Source organism: Mycteria americana, chromosome 7, assembly GCF_035582795.1.
Source record: "Mycteria americana isolate JAX WOST 10 ecotype Jacksonville Zoo and Gardens chromosome 7, USCA_MyAme_1.0, whole genome shotgun sequence".
Lineage (NCBI taxonomy): Eukaryota > Metazoa > Chordata > Aves > Ciconiiformes > Ciconiidae > Mycteria > Mycteria americana.
In genome coordinates this window covers 51,315,852-51,322,404 of record NC_134371.1, presented here as the reverse complement: position 1 = coordinate 51,322,404, position 6,553 = coordinate 51,315,852, and positions in this window count along the sequence as shown.

The following is a 6,553-nucleotide window of genomic DNA, read 5'->3' as shown; positions in this document are numbered from 1 at the left end:
CTTCCAGTTGCAGTTAAAAAAAAAAAAAACACAACCTCCTTGTTAGCTCAAACTGGGTGCCTGAATTTCTTCTCGATAATACTGTTTTTTAATTTCCAAACCTCAGTTGTCAATACGTAATGACCCAGTGTGCAGTTGGCATTGTTTATCACCAGTAGACAATTTTTACATGGGTGTTTATAATCAGGAAGATTTCATCATGATTCAGAAATAAATGGCTATCTGTAATAGAAATTTTCACCAGAATGTATAAAACTTGCCAATCTTAGCTAACATGACCTATAGCAACTGAAAAACATACCCTTAGGCAAGATACCATTTTTTATTTGAAGATGACAAGAAATAGATAGTTCACTATTTCACATCTCCTTAGCAAGCATTTAAAAATTCACCTTCTATAGACAGGACCTTCAAATGCCTTTGTTCAGTAGGTCAGATCCCACTTATAACATATTTTCTACGTTTGGAGACATTTAAGAACGATCAGTGATACTTGCTTTAACATTCTAAATAGATGAATAATTTCAAATATAATACCCAACCCAGAGTCATCAATCTATTTCCATGCTACTCATCACGTTTATGAAGTCTCAGGCTACTATCTCGTACATTGTCTTACAGTCTCCCAGACAGAAATGATTAAAAATCTTTGCTGAATAAGATATATTCAGAAAGATGCAGTCTAACCCACTGCAGGAAGAGAAAACTGTCAAGAAGTCTGCCACTGAAATGCCACTCCATTTCAGCCATCCTACAGACCTGTAAAAATTCATTTTCTGGAGCATGTCAGGAATGTTATTCTAATCTCCCAAGTAAGTGGATGGCACTAGGACTGTTTTGGAAATAGCAGATACTGGCTGAGGACAAAAGCACAGAGGTGACCTCCTCTTTCCACTCTTCTGTTGTCCTCTTCTCCTTTCTACCCACTTATCACCTTTGGGAGAACTGCCAAAAGTATTGTTAGCAGCCCACAGGTCACAGACGGCCAGAATCAGAACTTGTAGCAAGTGCTGAGACTGCGGAGCCAGCAAGGAACACTACAATATTTTTCAAGTCTTTTTTTCAACACCGTACTTAAATCAAGAATTATTGTAACGCAGTCTTTTTCAGCTTATTTTAACATCAGATATGCAAAGGTATTGATTTCTTTAAAACTCAGTTTACTTGCTGTGCTTCAAACACAGGAATCATTTCCATCTCAGTAAAAATATCCCCTTCCTGTCCCCTGTAAAGAATAAACTTTGCCTTACCTACTCCCAGCTCAGTAGAGCTGCCCAAGAAGCAGCTGTTTGCTGCTTCCCCCAACAACTTCATCCATATGCTCCTGACAGGCTGGGCTGCTTAAGCCAGAATACATACTGGATCTACCTGGATATTTTAGATCCTCTACCGGTACTTCATGTTTTTGCCAGGAAAACAAAGAAGTCCAAGTAAAGTTGGCCTAGTAACTAGGACATCTTGGTGAAAAAAAAAAGGGGGGGGGGGGGGAGAGAGAGAAAAAAGCATGCAGATTAATCACCTGCATGATAAGAATCCAAACAGGTTTTGGTCCCAAGTTGAGACACGCACACCTGAATGAAACAACATATTAAACACAAATCTGATTTTTGTACTACAGTATGCCAGGGCTGAAATTTTTAGGTGTACTGAGAGAAACAAAAGCTTAGTCAATAGCCAAAATTCAAAACAAGCTGGCTAAGTTCCGAGTCTTTGTAGTTTTAATGACAACAAATCAAATTGATTAGGAAACAACCTGGTCCTCACTTTTATGCTACAGCAGCATTTACTAAATATATTTGGGTTTAATTTAAGTAATGGAACTGGAAAGCAAAGGAAGGTGTGAATGCTGTAGAGCCCTTAACCAGATACACTATTATACATCCCTCTTATACCATAACACAGTATGACTCAGGAAAATGGATAAAACATAAGCATTTCCATTATCTTTAAGCTTAAGACTTTAAAGCCAAGATAAGAAAATCAAACCAAAATTGATCTAGGTAGAATCACTCATCTTTTTGCATCCCTCCACCTTGTTTTATTGACTAGCTAGTGAGTAGGTCTGGCATAAATAACCATCTGGTGTGTCTTAGCCCTTAGCAGCTGTTCCTATTTTATACTGATAACTTTCCAATGACAACCACTGATAGGGCAGGTTTTAGTTAGGGTTGCAGGTGTGTGCTAGAGAGCAAAACAAGGGAGTGAGTAGATTATAAAGACTTCTCTGTCTTTTTTCTAAACCTCTGTTCTTCCTTCACCCTTCAGGTGGGGAGGAAATGAGTTGTGGCTTTCCCTAAAACTAAGGTAAAAAGATGTCTGGTCTGCTCTGAGGGTGGTAGTTAAGTTTTGAATTACCCAGGGCTAGTAGGGCTGGCTGGTTATGGTAGTAGCTTTAAGTCAGTGGTTTCTCCAGATCTAATATTTATATGGCTTGTTTCTACAACTAATGTTTGTTTGCTGTATCCCAGGAGAGGTCCTAAAAATAATGGAATGCTGTTTTATGGGTATCTGTAAGGGGATATCTGTCTTTCTGAAAGAAGAGATTGTGTTACTTGAAGTAAGAAGGCTCTGCTCTGTTCTGGGTGGCCTTAATATATTAACCTGGCGGGGGGGTCCATGTTGTTTATAAAATTTCTATGTGATAATTGACTATCAGCTAAACAAAACCTGTTAAAAAGGCCTTGAAGGATGAAATGTTCTTAGTGTGTAGAGTCTGGTAGACTGTATGCTTCTGTTCTGTATGTGGTATGTTCATATTTCTCTGAGCTGCTGTCCCTGACTAGTAGGATGATATATACAGATTCTATGTTGCTAGCTATAATGCTGAGCTAAAACAAAGGGAAATAGCTACCTTTGCAGTAGGCTAGCTAATGCCTGCTCTTAGAGAGCTATCAGTGATAGCAAATAATCTGTTCTTAAAAAAAAAAAAGTTTTATTATTAAAAGATGTAATATTTTGCCAAAAGCCTTGACTTCTCTAGTGATGTAATTCATGTGAGCTATTTGCTTTTTACTCTAAAAAAACATACCTCTATCAGGTTAGCTAAAAACTTCAAATTGGGCCTTAAGGAAACACTCAAGTCTTCTCTTTTGAGACTGCTTGACCTTTGGGACCTGCCTCAGCAGCTCAAGGACGCATGGGGCTGGGAAGAGACGGTTTGAAAAATATCAGTTTAGCTGGCTGAAATCTGATCACATTTTTGCTTCCGTATACAAATTTGGGTTTTATTTTAAGCTAGAGAAGAGTGCTATGTGACTAGGGAGAAGTGTGGGGGACGGGTAGTAAAGAAGGGATTGACCAAAACATAAACCCTTGTCTGTCCTTTAGAAGATGCAGTCTTAGCTCTTTGGTTGGCATGGAAGTTAATTCCACAGCATAAATTAAGGCTTTAAAAGCTAGGCATCTAGGCTCAAGACACTGTGTTATGTACACAAAACTTCAATCTCCTGGTTTCCTTGGGCACTCCCAATGCCAAGTTTGAGCTGCTTTCAAGACTCTTACTGTGCTACTTTATAAAATGTTCAAGAAATTAGATGTTATTTTATGTTCTTATTTCAGTGCTAAATGTTATTTATCTGCTTTTTATGATGGGATTTCTTAAGTTCAAGCTGTAGTCTTTCCCTTCATGTCTTCAATTTCTAGCCTCTGTGCTTCAGATGGGGAAGGGGAACAACTTGCACTTCATATCACAAAATGTGTTTTTTGGCAGAAAGAATCGGGGAAAAATGATAGCGTGGCCTAATAGATTAAAACAGTGGATGATGGACTTGGCTGGGCTGTGGGGTTCTTAAAACTGCCTCAGAACTTTTCCAAGTTCTTCTAATACTGACCAGCTATAGGAGAGGCAGATCGTGTGGTGTGTCTGGATTTTTCCATTCTGAGAGACACACATTGGTGAAAAGGTTAGCATTTAGCATGATGTTTGGTGGTGCAAATTATATGCACTTTTCTTATCTAAGGTGTAATATATATGGAGTTCAACTTAAGTTTTTCAGCTTTTTTGGCTTGTTTTAACTTCTATTGTAAACCCTTGCTGGTGCAAGAAATGCCATATAGCAGTAGAAATGCTTTATATTCAAAGCAGCTGCTCTTGGGACTGGATGCAGCTATATGTTGTTCGGAGGTGGGAGTATTTATTCCTTTAAATATGAAACATATATTGGGGTGAAGAGAATGGAGGATACCACGTTGTGGTTTGTGCATGTTATAAAATCTCCATATGCCTGTAGTGCTGGAAAGGATGGGGAAATTGCAGCTTCTGCAGCTGTTACTCCCTTCATCTTTGTACAAAAGATCTTGCTAGAGTACACAAGACAACTCAATATTTGGAATTTACTTGGCCTTCCAGACTCGAAGTTCAGCATAAAACTTTCTATTAAGTTCTGGTTCTTTCCTGTTTTGGATACTGCTACCTGCTTGTGTGTCTCAGTTGGAATAAAAGACGCACAAAACCTGAGATTGTGTACTTGGTAATAAAAATTACATTTGCATTCGCTTTTCATATTGGGCAGGTGTTGCTATTTTCCAAGGCATGTGAACTCTAAATGTGTGCAGCAAACTCTAGAAAACAAATGGATGTTGCTTGCACAGAAGGAGAGAGAGATGGATGCCTTAATTGTGGCATTGCATCAACAGAAGGTGTCTGGTGAGCTTGCCACTGGCTTGTGCCAGGAGGCAGGCAGGGCTCTGCAGTGTCTGGAAGGACAATGCCAGTAAGGTTGTTCTCAGTACCCCAGTTGGCTGGGTTCCCTCTGGGTAGCTAGGGGCATCTCCAACTGAAAGTACAGAATGAGTGGTCAAAAAGAGCAGGTTAGTCTACCAGCCTCTCCCGAGGAGAAAATATGTTGCTGCAAGACTGACTACCACAAAAATGCAACATGTTTTGTACCATATTGTTAGTGCCTCAGCACCTGAGACCAAAATGATAAAAGCTAACAGTTTAAAACCGTTAACTTTCCTGTAAGGAGGTAGTTGGGACTTCAGTATTTTAAGGGGAGGTACTGTGAGTTATGGTGTTTCTAACCCCCTCTGGAAGGAAAGAGTGGGAACCGGGCAGGGAAATTAGATTGTGAAGTCACATCTGCATTTAAAAAAGAGACCAAGTTCCCTACTGCAGCGCACTCCAGCACCTACCGCTGTACCAACTAGCTCTGCAAAAGCAGGCAGCAGAGAAATACCTAACTTCAGAGTTAGCATGCTGTTAAGCAAAAGGCAGGCTATATCTTTTCTGTCTGCAGAGTGCAAGCTGTTTTGCACGTACTGTACCCTGGCAGTTGAATATCTTATTCCAGGAAAACTAGGCTCCCTTTGGGTTTTTTGAAATTTGCTTTAGAGTAAGTGCTAGATTTGGTCTTATCAGAAGACACAGGTGACAGAGGATGATTATTCTCCAATTTAAAATTAACACAGCCTGTTATTTATATGACTTGAAACTAAAACTTCATGCCTAAACTATTAAAATTGTCCTCTCAAGTGAAATCAGTATTATGAAAAGTAACAGTAGTTTTGATACCTGCTTTACTGTGGACCTCAAAACAATTTGATCTTGCACTGAATTTATTACTGATGTAGTGTCTACGTGGGTATGCTGGCTCACAGCCCAGAACTGTTATAACTGGTATTAACAACTCAGGTTTGATAAGTTTTCCTTCTTTAAGAAAAAAGAAAGCTTTTACCTTGATGGCAGTACTGTTCAATGAAAGACATCTGCATTCTGTAAATGACTAGACTGAACACATGGGGGAGAAATCAGAACAGCTTCAAGAGCTGTTTGAGAAGAGGCATGCTTTTGAATGCTGAAATAAAGAACAAAGATGAAAATGTAAGATGTGTGATGTCTGATGGGATCTTACAGTTGTAAGAGTGAGCACAGATACTATTCTAGCAGCGTGCTGATAACAGTAGCTATCTAGCTTATGATGACCTTTTCTGAAACTCATCAAATACTTTATACCATGATGAAAAGCAGGCTATCAGATTTTTTTTTTTTAGCAGAAAGCAGGACAAATTGAGAATGGAATAAGTAATGCTTGATCGAATGAATCCACAAAAAGAAACTGTTACACTGGTAAACCAAGGAACTAATGTTAGAATGAGAAAATATGGCACTTTTTTTGTCTTAATGAAGAGAAGAAAGTGAAACTCTTGACTGAGTGTTTGTAACTCAATTATGAGCTAAGAAGGTGGGCAAGGACTTGAACTTCTGTAATCGTGCTTGGTGAAGGTCTTGCCTAGCTTAGTGCTGGTGTTATGCACCCCAAAACACAGCCTCTGCCATTCCCAAGTACCTGTGTGTTCTCCTTCAGCACAGCGTTGCTGTGCTGGCTAAAGACAAATTACCACAGTTGCTCCTTGTAGTATTCTTTAAATGATCCAAAACTGTTTGGTGAGGGGAATGAACCTTTTATAGTCCTCTGGTACACAACAAAGCTGATGCACAGTGGCAGAAAATACTGTTGTGCATATACACAAACTTGAAAAGCACTGTTTCAAATACACTTACGCTAAAACATTTTATTGGCAGTTGTAGGACTTCTGTGTGGTGACTTGGCTG